Raw genomic sequence first — 7,864 nt, 5'->3', positions numbered from 1 at the left:
CTTTTCTTTACACAAAGAACGATAGACACTTGGAATAAGCTACCAAGTAGTGTGGTAGACAGTAAGACGTTGGGGACTTTCAAAACTCGACTTGATGTTTTTTGGAAACAAATAAGTGGATAGGACTGGCGAGCTTTGTTGGGCTGAATAGAAAACTCTAGACAAGAACAGGCCAATGTTCTAAAGAGAATTATCGGTATACAGAATTGAGCACACGCTGCCTCAGCCATGCTGCCTATTTGAACTTCTCTCATATGGCAAATGCTTCAGAGCTTTTCCTGTACTGACCTTGCGGTTCACAAACAGTTTCATCCCAAGAACTATGAACGCAATCAATCAATCCATCAAGTGCTCCTTGTATAACTGTTTGTACTTATAAGTACAATTACCTCACTGTAAACTTGTGATAGTTATAATATTGCACAACCTGCGGCACTTTATAAAACATGCATTTAAATATGACTATCATTTTTAAGATGAAATGCAGCAAAATATGTTTATAACATTATACAGACACATTTTAAACTTCATTTAAATAATGTATATTGTAAATAATTAAACATGTGAGGACATGGTGGACAGCGGTAGCGATGAGCTAGCACCCCGTTCATGGATTGTTCCTGCCTTGTGCTGTATGCTTGCTGGGATAGGCACGACCCTGGATGGATAGATGGTTGGAATAATTAAACACATACTACGAAGATATTTTAATGTTCCTTAAAAGTTTTGAAGAATCGGCGTTCTAAGCTGACAGATGGCTTGTCATCTACTACAGAGCTGATCGTGTGGCAATTGGTTACTTGGAGAAAGAAAAGGAAGGGCAGTAATTGGAGGTTTGTACATTTGAGAGAGACAGTACTACTGCAATAAATTATTTCATCAAAGGTTGTGCATGGCGCAGGAAGCATTTTGCAGGAGGCAGGAACAATCTCTACACGGGGCGCGAGCTCATTGCTCATACTGCGCTACCATGCTCCCATGTTTAATAACATGTTCATGTTCCTATCATGAAAATATCAAGTATACATCTCAGTACTTAAATTATTCAGAGCTGTAATATCGAACTTTAGTTACGATAGGATTTGAGAAACTAGTAAATTAAATGATTTTAAGATGAAGTTTACGATGTTCTACTTAAATGACAAAATAAACTACACGATTAAAGTGGACATTTCGAGATTAAAGTTGACATTTCGAGCTTTTTTCCCCACTGTGTCCCTATGTTTTTTCTTTATTCTCTGTACCCTAATAAACTTTAATATCACACTTAGACGTTGGGCCACGACTCGCCTTTTCACGGCAACTTTGATATATGACTTCTTTTTTATTTTGGGCACTGTGCGACTTTGTGAACTTGAGCTTTCGAATTTCTCCGACACTCTGTCACTCAATCAACTTTCTTTTGTTGTTTATACCACTGTTTAAACCAACAAATACTACGTTTTTCCTTGCCTCCACTTGGTATTCGCTGAAATTCTTCTGTTTTCCTCTGTGCTTTTGCCATTGCCTTTTCACAGAACGCTGAGCTTAAGGGCTATTTATATTGATTTCCATATTCAAAGAGGCGTAATTCCCGGAGGAGTTGAGGCGGGACAGTAGGCGCGTGCACGTTACTTTTCACGCTGACTGGGATTTATGGAGCGGAAGAACGTGGAAGTTGGCTTATGCACAGATTTATGCATCTGGATTTTTTTGTGAGTACGCACATTTACGCTTTTGTCCGTACAACATATTTTAGTGTGAATTCTATGTACGCCGTTATGCATGAGGCCCCTGGTCTTTTGTCTCCAATACTTTAGCTAAGATCGTTTTCCCCTTCTGCCTCATATTTCCCTTCTTACAGAACTATCTGCATTTACTCTCTTTTATGTGCCGCAAACAACATCTAAACTGGCTCCTTCAAAGTCTCCAGATTTAACTTTGGCCAAATCTGTTGAAATCTCCTTTGAATTTGGAGCTTTAGGATCTGTCACAATCTTAGATTAACTGCTTATCTAGTGTTACTGTCAATGAGTGGCTGCTGGTCATTGGTCAGTGACTGGATGGCTGTGGACTTGTAATTTTGTTTTCTTTCTTATTCAAAGAGTTGTAGACATCAAAAAATAACTCAAGATATGGGGCTGATACACATCATTCAACGAGGTCAGTCAGTCATTGTCCAACCCGCTATATCCTAACACAGGGTCACGGGGGTCTGCTGGAGACAATCCCAGTCAGCACGGGGCACAAGGCAGGAACAAATCCCAGACAGGGCGCCAGCCCACCGTAGGGCGGGCACACACACACACACACGCACAGTATGGCACACACACCAATGCACCTAACAATTCTTACATATTACCTTCACAATTGTGTCACATGTTAAGAATTTATTTGAAAGGCACAAGTCTTCATAGTTTGAGCAACTAAGATGTTGTGCAACAGTCACATTTTCAACTACCTTGGCTAAAACCCTGATCAATTAAGTGCCTTTTACAATTAAGCATGATTAAATACTTTAACCATCTGATGACCCTACCGCAACACATTAGCAATTATCACAAATAGGAAAACATTACATTCAAGAATAAAACAATTTAAATGTTAAAATTAACTGTAATCATAAAATTGAAAATTCACCTCCTTAAAACAAAAAATTCCATTACCAACCGCTCTGCATTTGCATGGCACTGTAAAAGATGATGGTGTGGTGATCACTACTGATAAAAGAATGTATGCATGAACACACTGCTGTTTACAAGAATTCCACTAATGTGATGTTTGTCTACATTACAGGCCAAACTAAACTGCCTCATATCCACCTTATTCTCAACAGCAAACTGGGCACCACTACTTTTTTGACACATTCTTTTGACTTGAGCTTTCCTCATCAAGGGTATACAGTGCAGTACATGATACAAAAATACCTCATTACCTGCTCCATTAGATATTGTCATGATTATACTTTTTGATTGAAGACGACCTTGAACCAAGGGTGATTAGAGCAGAAGTGTTATGACAGTCAAAACATGGATGCAGAGTGCCTTTTGTTAATCCGATGTTGAAATAGAAGAACTACCATTTTAAGCTGTGGGTGCATAATTTGAAAAAGCTGCTTATGAAGCCACTTGTGCTCCTTGCACTTTTAAAAGAAGCCAACAGATGTACAACCCTATCAAGAAAAGAAACCTGCTATGAAACACCCATTTAAAAAAATGCAAAAAAGAATAGGTATGTGGAGAAAGCTTTTAATCAATTGTCAAACTTCACCCATTTAAAAAAATGCAAAAAAGAATAGGTATGTGGAGAAAGCTTTTAATCAATTGTCAAACTTTATACTACCCCAGGAAAAGTATGGACGCACAACATTTTGCACTGTCTAAGAATACTGTGTTTGAATCATGTAGTGTGCGTGTTGTTTGAAGATATTATTATAGGTTATCCTTTCACAACTGAGGGCTGTGCAATTCTAAATTGAATGCAGTTCTTTATCATTGTATAACAGTTTATACAATATTTAAATCTGCTTTTTGGAAGATGCTCAAGGGGATCATAATAATCAAATGCAAAGCGAGAGACCCGGTGCCAGCAAGCACTGGTATAGGGATTCTTGCAAATTATTGTTTTTCACTGTACACATTCTGGTGCACTGCACACTTGAAAGCCCACCTGTCATAATGGTATGGTAGCACAACTGCACCTATTGCTAGATCATTTTTGAGGAACAACTCCTACTCAAGGATGTGCTCAATGGCATTAAATAAGCATGTTTGCCTTAGATGTCATGCAAAATTATAATTGCAAAGACAACGGCCTTACCCTTTACACAATACTGTGGCATTATCACAGGGCTTTCCTTTGTCTGCAATAAAGAAACACCCTTTCATCACCACAGCATCTGACAATGGAATGAGCACCCACACATTATTGTTCTTGCCTTTATCTTAACTTTTACTCTTCCATCTCAACCTATTAACTTGGAGTTTGGGAGAACACACACCAGTTTACTGCTATGGAAGTACTGCCACTCTGGTCTGGTGCTCTTGTAATTTTGCATTGTCTTACTTTTCACTTGGTGGAAGAAAAAAAAGTAAAGCAATTAAAAATATCCCTGTGCAAAGCAGGTGGACACTTGTATAAAGCAGTCCTCCTAGTGTGGATCTGGAAACATTAGGTTATCTTATCTTGATATTGAAATGGAACTGTGCTCCAATACTGGCTGGATGCTTACCATTAAGTTGTCTGTAATAGTGAATTTTGATTTTATTGTGGAGGTGTTTATAGAAAAGTTGGGCATAAGGTGGATTGGCAGCACAAAAGGCACGCATGCAAGTCATTTAAGCTCTTTACCTAAAAGCAGCTTGATGATGCATGGAAATTGAACACTTGCATGGAAGCAGATGAAAATGATATGGCAGACAGGCAAAAAGTGAATAACAAGATCTTGCCCATGCTCAGTTTCACATGAAAACAGTGGTAACGTTTCTCTACTTGCTCTTTATTGGTTACTATTCACAAAGACTTCTTAATGAATATAATTTCTATGAATCAGTAGTACAGTTATTCAAGGGTCCAAAGAATGAATAAACAAATGAAATTGTTTCAAGTATAATTCTTGAATTTGCATACAATATAAAAATATATTTATTTACATGTATTTGATTTCTTATATTAACACTATAAAACTGATGTCAATACGAAAGAAAATACAAAATATGTTGTCAAGTAAATATACTGTATACACAGAATTTAAAGCAAAACACAATTAGTGACTCATAAGAAGCTGAAGTTTTTAGATTGCAATTACACTCTTCTTGAATACTCTTGTATGCAACTGCCTTAAAAGATGCATAATCACTACCAAAGGCAATAGCTTTCAATATTAAGTTTTTTTAGCCTGTTATCTTCTGTATAGGGCACATTGTAACTGATGGTCAGGTACTGGCAGAAAAAAGCATCAATATGAGGCATACATTCGCTGACCTTTGTTAAAGTTCATATTTTATGGGTCCCTTGCTTTCCAGTAAAAGCTTACGTTAGTATTTAAAAAAAAAAAAAAAAAAAAAAAAAAAAAAAAAAAACATTTTCTCAGAAACTTGTGTATTGCATGTACTTTCAGAAACCTCTGAAAAGGACCGACTCCAATGGTTATGTGATGTACATTTTAGCAGTATGATATTCTTTGTTCCATTCATTTTAAAGGGAGTGTTGTGTATCTGTGAAAAAGAAAAAATAATTAAAGCAAGCATAACAATATGAAAAGGGCAAATGGCAATATACAGAATGGGAAAAAATATCTGAATGTTACAAAGTGCAACTGATACAAGGTTTAACATAAGCTTGTAGGATACAAAATATGTAATGAAAGTTTTTTTTCATCTTGTATTATTTTATAACTATACAGTACATGAGTGATTCTGCTGACATTGGGGGGGGAAAATAAAATACTACTTCCACTACATGTCAGATACAATAACATGTTATATTTGTACTGTACTAATAGTAACACTACAAATTCCACATTTTAAAATAGTGCAGTGTATTTTAGGCTTTGATAAAACTATATTAAAACATACTAAACCCAGAAAATAACCAGATATCTGAAGGTATAAATGTGTTATATTTATATTGTTAGTATGATTAGTAATCGGAAAACAGAATTTATCAAATGAGCAATCAAGCATTTTCAGAATTTTTGTTTCTTTTACTTTACATTAACTATAGTTTTAGATTTACTGCATACAAAACTAACACTTGTTCAGACAGCACAATGCAAACAATCTGTAAAGAATTAAAGAATGCAAAACATTACATACAAACATACTTATCTTTATTATTATTATTGCAACCTTAGGTAATATCTTGTTTCCACTGAAATTCAAAAATATTTTTGAAGTACATGCTTACCCCAGCTTCATGCTAATAAAGGCACTGATCATTCAGTTTACTTTGTAAAGACAAACAAAGTCAAGGTACATATCAGGAAAAGGGAATATGTTAATATTTAACCCTTTTCAGGCAGGTCTGAGATCTTGAGTTGATAAACATTTACTACAATGCATCACTCTCTCATTGTTGTTAATGTGTATAAATGAATATACATACAGTGTGTGTGTGTGTGTGTATATATATATATATATATATATATATGTATATAAAATCTTCATTTGGATCTTGATCTTTGTTTGTCCGTGAATGAATTAGAAGAAGCACTAGATGGCAGTAGAGAGACAGCTAAAACATAGGCATTGCATTAAGAATCTCCTCCAGGCTTATACTACTGAAGACTGTAGTACTCCAGTCACACCTCAAAACACTGACATTCAAACTAAACAAATTGTTGTGCTTTAAATTAACTTTTTTTTATATATATATATATAATCTTCATTTGGATCTTGATCTTTGTTTGTCCGCGAATTCCACGCATGCGTTGACCACATTCCAGTTTAGTACGTTGTTGTTACTCATGGATGTCAACAATGTGCCGGTATAACGAAAGGGGTGGTGGACAGTGTTACGCTGGTTAGCTCCTGAGGCCTGGTTAGAGAATGAGATTGCCGAAGATAAAAGGTACGTCCCTACGTAACATATGAATGAAAGAAAGACAGTGGGTAAAATGAATGACAACGTAACAGCACATTCCGGAAATTATTATTGTTACGTTGTAGCCAGCAAGTGCTGCGCATCTCACAGTTGTACCGTGGCTTGCTCACATGTCAGTGAAGTGATCCCTATTTATGCTTTAAAGAGCCTGGATACCTAAGTGTCCCCCTTTTATAACCATTGTTCCGTGTATATTGCCTTACTATTTGGATTGCCACAAAGCAACCTGCGAGATTGGAGAAAGGTTGAGAAGAGATTGTGAGAGGAAACAACGGCTTCGTGAAAACGAGACGACTGAACGGAGAGAAGCAGAAATGCTCCTACACCACCACATTACTACTATTTGGACATTGATTCCGAGTAGGCCGTTCCTATCAAATCAATGTCCAAGGGTTTTCTTTTGTAATTTTGTTTCCCTTATAAAAAAAATCATAATGCTGTGCGACGAAGGGCCCAGTTCACAACTGGCAGCCGCGTTTAGACAGGGAGCCCTTCACAGACAACTTTAACATGCGCAACGTAGTTGGGCGCACATGGCTAGTATATATATATATATATATATATATATATATATATATACACACATACACACACACAGTACTGTGCAAAAGTTTTAGGCAGGTGTGAAAAAATGCTGTAAACAAAGAATGCTTTCAGAAATATAAATAATGATTGTTTATTGTTATCAATTTACAAAATGCAAAGTGAGCGAACAAAAGGAAAATCTAAATCAAATCAATATTTGGTGTTACTACCTTTTGCCTTCAAACCAGCATCAATTCTTATAGGTTCACTTGCACAAAGTCAGGGATTTTGTAGGATTAGTCAGGTGTATGATCAACCAATTATACCAAACAGGTGCTAATGATCATCAATGTCACACATAAGTTGAAACACAGTCATTAACTGAAACAGAAACAGCTGTGTAGGAGGCTTAAAACTGGGTGAGGAACAGCCATACTCTGCTACCAAGGTGAGGATGTGGAAGACAGTTTCATGTCATGGCAAGATTGAGCACAGCAACCAGACACAAGGTAGTTAGTTATACTGCATCAGCAAGGTCTTTCCCAGACAAAGATTTCAAAGCAGACTGGGGTTTCAAGATGTGCTGTTCAAGCTCTTTTGAAGAAGCACAAAGAAACGGGCAACGTTGAGGATCGTAGACACAGTGGTTGGCCAAGGAAACTTAGTGCAGCAGATGAAAGACACATCAAGCTTATTACCCTTCGAAATCGGAAGATGTCCAGCAGTGCCATCAGCTCAGAACTGGCAGAAACCAGTG

General features: G+C 36.7%; 1 protein-coding gene across 1 annotated transcript in view; it reads right to left on the bottom strand.

Moving 5' to 3' along the window:
* Window positions 1-4,608: 4,608 nt before the first annotated feature.
* rbm26 (RNA binding motif protein 26) overlaps window positions 4,609-7,864 on the bottom strand; it is a 199,529-nt gene continuing 196,273 nt past the window's right edge. Inside the window, 1 exon segment of the mRNA XM_028799577.2 lies at window positions 4,609-5,760. The gene's annotated coding sequence lies outside the window, so the exon portion shown is untranslated.

Source organism: Erpetoichthys calabaricus, chromosome 4 (genome assembly GCF_900747795.2).
Source record: "Erpetoichthys calabaricus chromosome 4, fErpCal1.3, whole genome shotgun sequence".
Taxonomy (NCBI): domain Eukaryota; kingdom Metazoa; phylum Chordata; class Cladistia; order Polypteriformes; family Polypteridae; genus Erpetoichthys; species Erpetoichthys calabaricus.
This window is presented reverse-complemented; position numbering and strand designations above follow the sequence as displayed.